Source organism: Alligator mississippiensis, chromosome 9, assembly GCF_030867095.1.
Source record: "Alligator mississippiensis isolate rAllMis1 chromosome 9, rAllMis1, whole genome shotgun sequence".
In the NCBI taxonomy this organism is placed as follows: domain Eukaryota; kingdom Metazoa; phylum Chordata; order Crocodylia; family Alligatoridae; genus Alligator; species Alligator mississippiensis.
The window spans coordinates 760,644-774,295 of NC_081832.1; the positions used below are offsets into that span (position 1 = coordinate 760,644).

Consider the following 13,652-nt stretch of genomic DNA (forward strand, 5'->3'; position numbering starts at 1 on the left):
ACTTTCCTAATCAGCCCCGGACTTGGGAAGTGCCCAAGTGCTGGTATTGGGTCTAGGACCCATTGGACAATCAGGCCTGCGTTCTCCAAGGCGCGCAGAGCCAGGAGTGAGTCCAGAGCCGTGGATGGTGGCAGCGGGACCCCAGGCTAGCGGGTGTGCTCCAGGGAAGGGGTCGGCCGGACGGGAGGCACCCCAGGGAGGCACTCGGAGCCTGGAAGGTGGGCGGGCGCAGGGAGGTGGGCGGCTCCACACAGAAGCGCCCCCTACTGGCCTGCCACAGGGACCACCCGGGCTACAAGTCCATCAACATCAACCCAAGAGCTCCCGGGGCCGGGCGCAGCCTGGAGGAAGTACCCAAGCTGTTTGGGCTCCAGGCCCAAGTCAAGAGCATCAACCACAGCAGGTCCTTGGCCCCCATCTGGATCCCAGCCTTGGTGTGGGTGCAGGCGTGGGCATGGGCTGGCGGGTGTGCTCTGCTCCCCAGTGCCGGCTGGTCCAGGCAGCGCTGGCAGCCAGCCGTGCAGAGCCAGGGCAGGAAGGAGAAGGCCCCGGCCTGTCTGGCTGGACAGGAGATGCCCCCTGGGCCGTGATCAAGAGCAGGGAGGAGGATGCGTATGCACGTCCCAGGTCCCAGGGCCAGCACTGGTGCCTGGGGCAGGGGGGTTCAAGCTGGCGATGGGGTCTGGGTGCTGCCCGGGAGAGCTGTGCTGGAAGAGGCAGAGCAGGGAGCAGGTGCAACTGCCTGTGTGGCTTGTCATGCACCTGGCACACGTCCCATTGCACAGAGGCACAGGGCGTCTCCCGAATGTCCAGGTACCCCTGGGAGGGGCAGGGGCCGAGCTGGGGCGTTGTGCAAGGTCCTCCCACTTCCGGGCTGGGTGACAGTATATAGCGCGGCCGGCCCGGCACGGCGGCACAACGGCACCATGCAGCGGGGCAGCCTCTTCCTGCTGCTGGGGATCCTCGCCCTCTGGGCCGCGCTTCAGCCTGCGTCTGGGCAGTTCATTCCAGGTGAGCTCTCCCCCCGACCCCAGCCCAGAGCCCCAAACCCGCCCCAGCCCCTGCCTCCCACCTCCCGCCTCCCTATCCCTGTGGGGGTGTTAGCACCGGGCAGGGGGGTGGGAGCTGCCAAGCTGCGAGGGCATTGCCTGGTGGCATCATGTCCCTCTGGACCAGAGCACGTCTGCCAGCTCCCCAGGGACCACGGCGCTGCACCATGCACGTCCTGGCAGTGAGGGCACCGCCGCAGGGGCTGGGACACACCAGCACCCCTGGGACCGACTGCCTGTAGCTCCAGGTTAATCATACATTACCTCTGTGGGTACGAGACCATGGGCTACTGGGTGCCCAGGAACCAGAACTGTCTCCCCGCTGGGCAGGCGTGTGCCTGGGCCTGTGGGCAGCAAGGTGAGAGCAGGTTGGGGAGCAACAGCTGAGCTGCTCGTGCAGGGGCAGGGACAGGGACGTGCATGTGTGGCGGGCCAGTCAGGGGCGCTCCTGCGTGGAGCCGCCCACCTCCCTGCGCCCGACCACCTTCCCGGCTCCGAGTGCCTCCCTGGGGTGCCTCCCGTCCGGCTGACCCCTTCCCTGGAGCACCCCCGCTAGCCTGGGGTCCCGCTGCCACCATCCCAGGCTCTGGACTCACTTCTGGCTCTGCGCGCCTTGGAGAACGCAGGCCTGATCGTCCAATGGGTGCTAGACCCAATACAAGCACTTGGGGCACTTCCCAAGTCCGGGGCTTATTAGGGAAGTCTCCCTTAGTCCACAGACCTAAGGGGCCTCCTCGGCATAATTTAGACCCACCCCTCAATAAGTCTCCCACACCGGTCACAAAGGAGAACTGTATTGATGACAGGGGTAGGGCGGAAACAGGGTAAAAGGTAGAGCAGTATCATGGAAATATCAGAGGAATCCCATAGAGCAAACCAGGGTGGCTGCGGTAGGCGTTTAAACACGCATCTGAGTTACTGAAGCTAAATATCTAGTGGGATCTCGAGTATCTTACTCACTCGCGTCGTCCAGAGGTGGTTGTTGTTTCCTTGGGAGGCAGGGCGCTCTGGGAGCATGCGGTGATGAGGAGAGAGCCAGGCTCGGGTTCACCTGGATGACCGCATGGCTAAGGGCTGCCTTCTTCCTGGCCCGGGCCTTTTTATCCCCTCTCTGACCTCAGCAGCCCGGTCCAATCGAAGCTGCCAATACTGGCCACAAACCGACCCATCTCCCCAGCATCCCTGGCTACCTGGGCCCGCGCAGGGCCGGGTCTTTCCCCCTGCCCAGGTGACTAGAGCATCGCCTCCCAGGCGCCAGGCTTTTGTCATGCAGACCAGGAGGGAGATCCCCACCCTGAGGGATTCAACAGCAGCCTCCCAGGCTGGCAGAGACAGGTCTCTGGAGAGGGGCACCGACGGGGGCATTTCTGCCACAGCAGGAACCCCGGGTCCCGAGTCCTGCAGCTGCAGCAGACCCTGGTGCTGCTGCCAGAGCGGGGTCCCAGGGTGGGGCAGGGAGACGGGAACCCAGGGCCACGGTGCCCCTCCCCACAGTCCTAGAGCCGACATCTCTCCCCAGCCCTAGGGCTGCCCCTCCGCTGCCAGACGTGGCCCTGGAGCCCAAACCGCTCGGCCACTTGCACCAGGCTGGGCCCAGCCCCGGGAGCTTGTGTTAGCGTTGATGGACAAAAGGAGCCCAGGTCAGGAAAGAGACCAGCTCTGCTCCCATCCTTGCCCACAGCCTTGCTGCTGGAGACCGTGGGCTCAGCACCCCACTGGGGCCTCCCTCTGCCCGCAAAAGGGACAGGTGTCGGGGCATCTGGTGCTGCTGCACCCGGGCTCCGGATGCCGTGTGCTCGACCTGGGCAAGTGGGCTGGAGCCGGCAGCAGCAGCTGCAATGGCCCATCAGTGCGCTGGCACCTGCAGCCCCGTGGGGAAGCAGCCTGGAGCGGGGGTGTCTGCCAGGGCCTGGGGCCAGGGGCCAGGCCATGTCCCCTGCACCCTGACAGGTGCCCTGTGTCACAGGGAAGCCCGGGAAGTGCCCTCCTGACTACATCCGGTGCATCCATGCCGAGCCGAATGAGTGCCTCCACGACCACCAGTGCAGGGGATGGCTGAAATGCTGCTACTCACGATGTGCCTACCGCTGCGTGGCACCTCTGCCAGGTACCGGTGCAGCCGGCGCGTGGGCAGGAGGGAGCAGGGAAAGGGGAGAGCCCAGCCCTTGGCTGCAGGCCTGGGCACCGCACGGGTGCCATTGCGCCCCCAGGGGCCGTGCCCCGGCAGGGTGGCCCCGGGCAGGGCTCTGAATCTCTCCCCTCCCTGCTCCAGGCCAAGCCTGAGGAGGAGGCATTGCAGGGAGCAGGTCTGATGCTGCCCAGCAGGACGGCAAGGAGGACCCTCCTATCCTCGACCTGGACCCAAGAGCTCTTCCGTGCTCCTCCTTCAGTCTCACACCCACTTTCTGCATCACCCTGCATTGCCCTGAACCCAGCCCCAGCCCTGGGTTTGCTCCTCTTCGTGTCTGCCCGCAGCGGCACCAGGGGTTGTGCCCAGGGCCCGCTCTCTACCCCCTGCGCTCCCACTGCAGACGCTTCTCAATAAAGATGCTCCTTCCTGCACCAGCTGCTTGGACAGTGATTGCAGAGAGGTGGGCGCATGGCGTTGGGCTGTGGGGCGGGGGTACAGGCCTGCTGCAATGGGGTCACACACTCACACGGTCCTGTGGGCACCACGGGGGCTGCCAAGGAGACAGAGCTGCTTTCAGCCAGGAGCAGGACACTGCCGGATTTCGTGGTGCCCCAGTGCCCAGTGCCGGTCCGGCCTGGTTGTGCTGTCCCGCCAGCCTGCAGGGCAAGGGGCAGGACAAGGCGCCAGCTGGGCACCTGCCCTGCCCCGCACCACAATTCATGGCCAGAGCTGGACAGCGAAGGCTGACGGCACGTGCGGGGGCACAGGGCTCTGCGCTCCAGCAGCGCGTGGGGCCAGGACACCAGGACAAAGGTGGCCTTGCGGGGCTGCAATGGGGCAGCGCTCCTGATCTGCAGCCCAGGCACAGCCAGCCCTGGCGGGGCCTGCGGGAGCCTTGGGCGGCCACGGTGCCAGGGAGCAGCGCGGGGCTCTGGGCTCCTGAGCTGCCCTGGGCTGGGGAAGGCCCCGAGTCGCTGCTAGTCTGTGGGGCTGCCTGGCAGGGATGCGAGGGCCCTCCTGGACCCCAGTGCCGCCCAGGGAGCAGCACGGTCTCATCAGCCGGGGTCCCAGTGCCGCACTGACACCAGGACGTCCTGGGGAGCTGGTCCCGCGGTGCAGAAAACCCCGGCAGCTTGAGGCTTGGCTGTGGGTGGGGAGCATGATGCCAAGGGGCACCGAGCTCCAGGGTGCTCTCGGGTGCTCGGGGCTCTCCTCCATGCTGCTGTCGGGAGCTACGCCTGGTCCTGCTGCCCTCGCTGTGTAGACACGGCTGGCGGCTGGACCAGGGTGACTGCCTGCATTTCGGTCCCTCTTGGCCCCGAACCCTGTGACTCCAGGACCTGCCTGCTCCTGCCCTCTGGACCAGTTGCATCCCGGGTCCGGCCCTGCGAGCAGCCCCTCATGTCTGTGCCACGGGGGGATCCCTGGCTGCACGGCCGGCCTGGCCCGCGGCGCGTGTCCAGCAGCAGCCCCGGGCCGTGGGGAGGTCAGGGCTGCCCTCCAGCCCCCTCCTCGCCGCCCCTCTCTGCTCAGGGCTGCAGGAGCCTGCTGGCCCCCCAGGCCCCGTCGCCTGCGCCCCCCTGGGCTGCTGCAGCGCCGCCTCCGCAGGTGCGAGGTGTCTATCTGTGGGGGGTGCGGTGGCAGCGGGAACCAGTCCCCCAGCGAGGACGCGTCTCGGGGCCTGTGGGCAGCAAGGAGAGCGCGGTGCAGATGGGGCCTGAACTGCCTGGTCTGGGACACGCCAGGACCACATCTCCAGTGCCTCCAGCCCTGCAAACCTGCCCTGTGCGGGGGCTGGCACGCTCACCTGGCTGCGGTGCAGGGACCTTCTTGGCGACTTCACTTCGCCCTGTGCCAGGAGCTCCCCAGCCCGTTCCGAGGCCGTTGGTGGTTCCCTGATGGGGCAACTGTGCCCTTTGCTGTGGGCCGCGGGGACCTGACACAAGAGGCGATGGGGAAAGCGCCCGGTGTTGCAGGCAGCTCCTTGCTCCTGGCCCGCTGCCCCTGGGCAGCCCATCCCTGCAGGCTCGGGGCTCCCTCCACCTCGCCCCACTCATGCTGGCAGCTTTGCCCTGAGCCAGGCTTGACTGAGCCCTGGACACCTGGCAGAGCCCTTCCTGCCCCCGGGGCACGTGCGAGAGGTGCAGGGAGCAGATGCCTGCTACCGCCCGGGGCTGGGGGTCTCCAAGGCAGGAGCTGGCTATTGGGCAAGGGGAAATGGGGAGCCTCAGGGACCCGCTGCCGGCCTGCCACGGGCGATCTTGCAGCAGGGCCATAATGTGCTGGAATGGTTTGTCCCCTCTGTCCAGTCCCTTTGCCGTCATCGTCTGCCTTCCCAGTGTGTTCACAGCTGAGACCAGCCCCCCAGGGCCTCAAAACAGGGTTGCCCCTGTTGCGGGCCAGTAGGGGGCGCTCCTGTGTGGAGCCGCCCACCTCCCCGCGCCCGACCACGGGCCAGGCTCCAAGTGCCTCCCTGGGGTGCCTCCCGTCCAGCCGACCCCTTCCCTGGAGCACACCCGCTAGCCTGGGGTCCCGCTGCCACCATCCCAGGCTCTGGACTCACTTTGGCTCTGCGCACCTTGGAGAACGCAGGCCTGATCGTCCAATGGGTCCTAGACCCAATACAAGCACTTGGGGCACTTCCCCAAGTCAGGGGCTGATTAGGAAAGTCTCCCTTAGTCCGCAGACCTAAGGGGCCTCCTTGGCATAATTTAGACCCACCCCGCAATAAGTCTCCCACACCGGTCACAAAGGAGAACTTTATTGATGACAGGGGTAGGGCGGAAACAGGGTAAAAGGTAGAGCAGTATCATAGAAATCTTACAGGAATATCAAAGGAATCCCATAGAGCAAACCAGGGTGGCTGCGGTAGCCGTTTAAACGCATCTGAGTTACTGAAGCTAAATATCTAATCGGATCTCTAGTAGCTTACTCACTCGCGTCGTCCAGAGGTGGTTGTTGTATCCTCTGGAGGCAGTGCACTCTTGGAGCATGCGGTGATGAGGAGAGAGCCAGGCTCAGATTCACCTGGATGACCGCATGGCTAATGGCTGCAGGAGAACTTTATTGAGGGGTGGGTTTAAATTATGCCAAGGATGCCCCTTATGTCGGTGGACTAAGGGAGGCTTCCCATTAAGCCCCTGACTTGGGGAAGTGCCCCAAGTGCTTGTATTGGGTCTAGGACCCATTGGACGATCAGGCCTGTGTTCTCCAAGCCGCGCAGAGCCAGAAGTGAGTCCAGAGCCTTGGATGGTGGCAGCGGGACCCCAGGCTAGCGGGGGTGCTCCAGGGAAGGGGTCGGCCGGACGGGAGGCACCCCAGGGAGGCACTCGGAGCCTGGCCCGTGGTCGGGCGCAGGGAGGTGGGCGGCTCAATGCAGGAGCGCCCCCTACTGGCCCGCCACAGCCCCCAGCCACTGGCACCTGCGCTTGTTCTGCCGGTCTGAGCCCGGTCCCTCCAGGCCTGCGGCCTGCTCCCCTGAAGCCCGGGGCCAGGAGCGATGGCTCTCCCTGGCAGCAGGGCACGGGGAGCCCTTCCTGCCACAGACTCGTGCCCAGGGGCAGGTCTGAGCTGACCGAGAAGAGGGGATTGTGCTGCTTCCTCCCTGCCCGGGACGGGTTGAGCTGTTTGCAGCCCCCACGCCCCGTGGCACGGGTCATGCCTTCGCCCCCACGCTCTCCAGCTCCGCTCTTTGCTCCGTGATGTCCCTGTGCTGCAGCGGTGGCTGCTCCACCTCCATCCAAATCTACAGGGATTTGGGAGCGGGTCTCAAGGGTCTGGGGGCACAGGTGGTGTTGTCATCGATCCTCCCAGTCTCAGGCTATGGGCTGAGAAGGGACAGGAGGATCCATGTGGTCAACCAAAGACTGCGGCGCTGGTGTCGTCAGGAAGGCTTTGGCTTTCATGACCACAGCCCGCTCCTTGGCGAGAGAGGCAGCGAGCTGCTGGGAAGAGATGGCCTCCACCTCTCTCCCCTGGGGAGGAGGCTCTTCTCAGCCAGACTGGCTGACCTGCTCCACCAGGCTTTAAACTAAGCCCACTGGGGGACGGGGGGACGACCTCCACTGCTGGCCCGCTGAGCAAATCTTGCAAAGCCAGCGGATCATGGCACTCAAGGGAGCCCACCCCGGCCCCAGCCCTGGTAAAACCTGTGGGCAAGGAAGGAGCCCCCCAGGGGACACTTGCCTGCCTGTACACAAATGCCAGGAGCTTGGGGAATAAGCAGGAGGAGCTCATCCTCCTGCTCAGTGCAAATAATTACGATGTCATAGGGATAATGGAGACCTGGTGGGACTCCACCCATGACTGGACCACGGGGATAGATGGCTATACCCTGTACAGGAGGGATCGTGTAGAGAAAAGGGGCGGGGGTGTAGCTCTCTATGTTAAGGAAAGCTACACGTCCCTGCAAGCTGATATTGGTGACCAGGGGGGACGGCTGGAGACCCTCTGGGTTAAAATCCGTGGGGAACACGGCTCAGGGGACACAATGGTGGGAGTCTACTACAGACCTCCCACCCAAAGTCCTGAGCTAGACCAGGAGTTCTCCCAGGAACTGGCTGAGGCCACATGCTCCAGGACCATGGTTGTCATGGGTGACTTCAATTACCCGGACATCTCGTGGGAGGATCGCTCAGCAAAATCTGAGCAGTCGCAGAGCTTCCTCTCGTGCGTGGATGACCTCTACCTGACTCAAGAAGTCTATGGGCCAACGAGAGGCAAAGCGCTGCTCGACCTGGTGCTGGCTACTGGGGAGGACCTAGTTGGCGACCTAGTGATCGATGGGAAGCTGGGTGACAGCGACCACGAGCTGATCACCTTCACCATCCGCCCAAAAGCTGGCAAGTCGGTCAGCAACACGCAAGTCCTTGACTTCAGGAAAGCCGACTTTGACAAGCTCAGGAGGCTTGTCAGTGAGGCCCTAAGGGACCGTGACCACGGGGAGAGGGGAGTTCAAGAAGAGTGGTTGCTCCTCAAGGGAGCGATCCTCAATGCACAAACTAAGTCTATTCCATCTCGGAGGAAAGGCAGCAAGAGGGCACAGCAGCCCCCTGGCTCTCCAGGGACCTGGCAGACCTCCTGAGGCTAAAAAGAAAGGGCTACAAAGGATGGAGGATGGGAGTCACCTCCAAGGAGGATTATTCTGCACTGGTCCGGTCCTGTAGGGAGCTGACCAGGAAAGCCAAGGCTGCAACGGAACTCCAGCTAGCTTTGAGCATCAAGGACAATAAAAAGTCCTTTTTCAGATATGTGGGGAGCCGGAGGAAAAGCCGGGGCAACGTTGGACCCCTGCTGAACCAGATGGGGCAACTGACAACTGACGCCCAGGAAAAAGCCAACCTATTAAATAGGTACTTTGCGTCGGTCTTTCATCAGCCCCATGGGACGCCCATACCCGCTACAGGGCTGGGAAGTCCGGGTGAGGGTGATCCCCTGCCCTCCATTAATGCTGACTTTGTGAAGGAACATCTTGAGAAGCTGGATACCTTCAAGTCAGCCGGCCCTGACAATCTTCACCCCAGGGTACTCAAGGAGCTGGCGAGCATCATAGCCCAGCCTCTAGCGCGGATCTTTGAAAACTCTTGGCACTCTGGTGTCCTGCCTGAAGACTGGAAGAAGGCCAACGTGGTGCCTATCTTCAAGAAAGGGAGGAAAGTGGATCCGGCTAACTATAGGCCCATCAGCTTGACTTCTATCCCGGGGAAGATCTTAGAAAAGTCTATTAAGGAGGCCATCCTTAATGGACTGGCCAACGCCAACATCTTAAGGGATAGCCAGCACGGGTTTGATGCGGGTAGGTCTTGCTTGACCAATCTCATTTCCTTCTACGACCAGGTGACCTATCACCTGGACAAGGGAGATGAGATTGATGTCATATATCTTGACTTCAAAAAAGCCTTCGATCTGGTGTCCCATGATCGTCTCTTGGAGAAACTGGCCAATTGTCGCCTTGGGTCCCCCACGATCCACTGGCTGGAAAATTGGCTCCGGGGTCGGACCCAGAGGGTAGTAATTGATGGAAGTCACTCATCGTGGTGTCCTGTGACCAGTGGGGTCCCCCAGGGCTCTGTCCTTGGACCCATACTGTTCAACATCTTCATTAATGATGTGGGCACGGGAGTCAGAAGCGGACTGGCCAAGTTCGCAGATGACACCAAACTTTGGGGCAAAGCATCCACACCTGAAGACAGGCGGGTGATCCAGGCTGACCTGGACAGGCTCAGCAAGTGGGCGGATGAGAATCTGATGGTGTTCAACGCCGATAAATGCAAGGTTCTCCACCTTGGGAAAAAAACCCCGCAGCATCCTTATAGGCTCGGCAGTGCTATGTTGGTTAGCACTATGGAAGAAAGAGACTTGGGGGTCATCATTGACCACAAGATGAACATGAGCCTGCAATGCGATGCTGCGGCTAGTAAAGCGACCAAAACGCTGGCTTGCCTCCATAGATGCTTCTCAAGCAAATCCCGGGATATTATTCTCCCCTTGTACTCAGCCTTGGTGAGGCCACAGCTGGAGTACTGCGTCCAGTTTTGGGCTCCACAATTCAAAAAGGATGTGGAGAAGCTTGAGAGAGTCCAGAGAAGAGCCACGCGCATGATCAGAGCTCAGGGAAGCAGACCCTACGATGACAGGCTGAGAGCCCTGGGGCTCTTTAGCCTGGAAAAGCGCAGGCTCAGGGGTGATCTGATGGCCACCTACAAGTTTATCAGGGGTGACCACCAGTATCTGGGGGAACGTTTGTTCACCAGAGCGCCCCAAGGGATGACGAGGAGGAATGGTCACAAACTACTACAAGATCGTTTCAGGCTGGACATAAGGAAGAATTTCTTTACTGTCCGAGCCCCCAAGGTCTGGAACAGCCTGCCACCGGAGGTGGTTCAAGTGCCCACATTGAACACCTTCAAGAGCAAACTGGATGCTTATCTTGCTGGGATCCTATGACCCCAGCTGACTTCCTGCCCTTTGGGCGGGGGGCTGGACTCGATGATCTTCCGAGGTCCCTTCCAGCCCTAATGTCTATGAAATCTATGAAATCCATACAACACTCTGGGCTTGCCTACACATGCAATTAATGCAATTAATGCTCTCAAATAAAATCCAGGGATTTTTTGCTCCTGCGCCCAAAAATAAAATCCACAGTGTTTTTTGCTCCTGGGCGCGCCATTTGAACATGTACCCCAGAGCAAAAGAGGCACCAGGGGAAGCCGGCTGCACCCAGGGCCAGGTGCGGGTCCTGCACCTCGGCCAAGGTGGGAATCAAGCCTGTGCACGGGGCACAGGGCAGAACCGTACGCAGGCAAAACCTCCATGTGCAGGGAGCTTAAGCCGTGGGGCCAGGGCCTGGCCCTCCCAGAGGGCTCCCCCGCCTGCCCTTAGCCCCCCTGAGCTGGGCCAGGGCCCGGTGCCGTGACGGGCACCCCTGAGATCACACTGACCCTGGCACGGGCACCAGCAGGGCAGAGCCGAGAGCCCACAGTCTGCGCCTCCTCCCAACCGGGACGGGCCCTGCCGGGGTCGGCTCTGCCAGCGAGCCGGGAGCCCCCGCAGCTCGGCCCTTCGCCCCTCCTCGCCGCCCCTCTCTGCTCTGGGCTGCAGGCGTCTGCAGCATCCCCCAGAGCCCGGCCCCCGCGTCGCCTGCGTCCCCCAGGCTGCTGCAGCGCCGCCCCCGCACGTGCGAGGTGTTCACCTGGGGGCAATGGGCACTGGCCCCCAGCAAGGACGCGTCTCGGGGCCGGTGGGCAGCAAGGAGAGCCCGGCGCGGACGGGGCCTGAGCTGCCTGGACCGGGACACACCAGGGCCCCGTGTCTGGTGGCTCCAGCCCCACGCTGTCTGCAAACCCACCCCGTGCTGGGTCTGGGGGCTGGCACGCTCCTCTGCCCGCGGTACAGGGACTTTCTCCAGTGGCTTCACTTCGCCCTGTGCCAGGAGCTCCCCAGCCCGTCCCGAGGCCGTTGGTGGTTCCCTGATGGGGCAACTGTGCCCTTTGCTGTGGGCCGCGGGGACCTGACACAAGAGGCGATGGGGAAAGCGCCCGGTGTTGCAGGCAGCTCCTTGCTCCTGGCCCGCTGCCCCTGGGCAGCCCATCCCCGCAGGCTCAGGGCTCCCTCCACCTCGCCCCGCTCATGCTGGCAGCTTTGCCCTGAGCCAGGCTTGACTGAGCCCTGGACACCTGGCAGAGCCCTTCCTGCCCCCGGGGCACGTGCGAGAGGTGCAGGGAGCAGATGCCTGCTACCGCCCGGGGCTGGGGTCTCCAAGGCAGGAGCTGGCTATTGGGCAAGGGGAAATGGGGAGCCTCAGGGACCCGCTGCCGGCCTGCCACGGGCGATCTTGCAGCAGGGCCATAATGTGCTGGAAGGGCTTGTCCCCTCTGTCCAGTCCCTTTGCCGTCATCGTCTGCCTTCCCAGTGTGTTCACAGCCGAGACCAGCCCCCCAGGGCCTCGAGCCACATTCGCCCCCAGCCACTGGCACCCGCGCTTGTTCTGCCGGTCTGAGCCCGGTCCCTCCAGGCCTGCGGCCTGCTCCCCTGAAGCCCGGGGCCAGGAGCGATGGCTCTCCCTGGCAGCAGGGCACGGGGAGCCCTTCCTGCCACAGACTCGTGCCCAGGGGCAGGTCTGAGCTGACCGAGAAGAGGGGATTGTGCTGCTTCCTCCCTGCCCGGGACGGGTTGAGCTGTTTGCAGCCCCCACGCCCCGTGGCACGGGTCATGCCTTCGCCCCCACGCTCTCCAGCTCTGCTCTTTGCTCCGTGATGTCCCTGTGCTGCAGCGGTGGCTGCTCCACCTCCATACAACACTCTGGGCTCGCCTACACATGCAATTAATGCTCACAAATAAAATCCAGGGATTTTTTGCTCCTGCGCCCAAAAATAAAATCCACAGTGTTTTTTGCTCCTGGGCGCGCCATTTGAACATGTACCCCAGAGCAAAAGAGGCACCAGGGGAAGCCGGCTGCACCCAGGGCCAGGTGCGGGTCCTGCACCTCGGCCAAGGTGGGAATCAAGCCTGTGCACGGGGCACAGGGCAGAACCGTACGCAGGCAAAACCTCCATGTGCAGGGAGCTTAAGCCGTGGGGCCGGGGCCTGGCCCTCCCAGAGGGCTCCCCCGCCTGCCCTTAGCCCCCCTGAGCTGGGCCAGGGCCCGGTGCCGTGACGGGCACCCCTGAGATCACACTGACCCTGGTGCGGGCACCAGCGGGGCAGAGCCGAGAGCCCACAGTCTGCGCCTCCTCCCAACCGGGACGGGCCCTGCCGGGGTCGGCTCTGCCAGCGAGCCGGGAGCCCCCGCAGCTCGGCCCTTCGCCCCTCCTCGCCGCCCCTCTCTGCTCTGGGCTGCAGGCGTCTGCAGCATCCCTCAGAGCCCGGCCCCCGCGTCGCCTGTGTCCCCCGGGCTGCTGCAGCGCCGCCCCCGCACGTGCGAGGTGTTCACCTGGGGGCAATGGGCACTGGCCCCCAGCAAGGACACGTCGCGGGGCCGGTGGGCAGCAAGGAGAGCCCAGCACGGATGGGGCTGAGCTGCCTGGACCGGGACACGCCAGGGCCCCGTGTCTGGTGGCTCCAGCCCCACGCTGTCTGCAAACCCACCCCGTGCTGGGTCTGGGGGCTGGCACGCTCCCCTGCCTGCGGCACAGGGACTTTCTCCAGTGGCTTCACTTCCCCCTGGCCCAGGAGCTCCCCAGCCCGTCCCGAGGCCGTTGGTGGTTCCCTGATGGGGCAACTGTGCCCTTTGCTGCGGGCCGCGGGGACCTGACACAAGAGGCGATGGGGAAAGTGCCCGGTGTTGCAGGCAGCTCCTTGCTCCTGGCCCGCTGCGCCTGGGCAGCCCATCCCCGCAGGCTCGGGGCTCCCTCCACCTCGCCCCGCTCCCCGTCCACGCGCACACTGCTGCACGCAGCAAGGGCCCTACTTCTACTGACAAGCGCAGGCCTTATGCCGAGTTCATTAGCTGTGCACGCTCTAGTCGGGCCTCGCGGGTACGCACGGAGACTTTTACTGCAGAGATAACCAGGCAGCTCCACCACAGACATCTTGTGTAGTTGTGCCCTCGGGGACCTGGAGCTCCAGCCCTCATTACACCTGCGCCCAGGAAAGTGCCCGCGGCAGCTGGCCGGCCCCGGCGGGGTGATGCACCCATGGTCCCTGGCTGCAAGGCTGCGTGCAGGGAAGGGGAGCGGAGAGCTGGTCTTTGCCCTGCCCGGGGCTCCTTTCATCCTTCAATGCTAACACAAGAGCCCCCGGGGTGGGCGCAGCCTGGGGGAAGGGATCTAGGTGCTGCCTGGGACCGGCCCTGCGGGAAGGGGCAGAGCAGGGAGCACGTGCGCCCCACGTGCCAGCCGTTAACAGCCCCGGCCCCATTGCGCAGAGACCCAGGGCTGTTTCCCAACCTTCCCAGTGCCCCTGGCAGGGGCGGGGGCCAAGCTGGGGCGTTGTGCAAGGTCCCCCCGCTCCCGGGCTGGGTGACGGTATATAGC

General features: G+C 63.7%; 1 long non-coding RNA gene across 1 annotated transcript; it reads left to right on the forward strand.

The window, feature by feature from the left end:
* Positions 1-922: 922 nt before the first annotated feature.
* LOC109281134 (uncharacterized) lies at positions 923-3,611 on the forward strand. The gene is made up of 3 exons (XR_002087689.2): positions 923-1,011; positions 3,016-3,156; positions 3,322-3,611. It is a non-coding gene; the product is annotated as an uncharacterized LOC109281134 (long non-coding RNA).
* Positions 3,612-13,652: the final 10,041 nt, after the last annotated feature.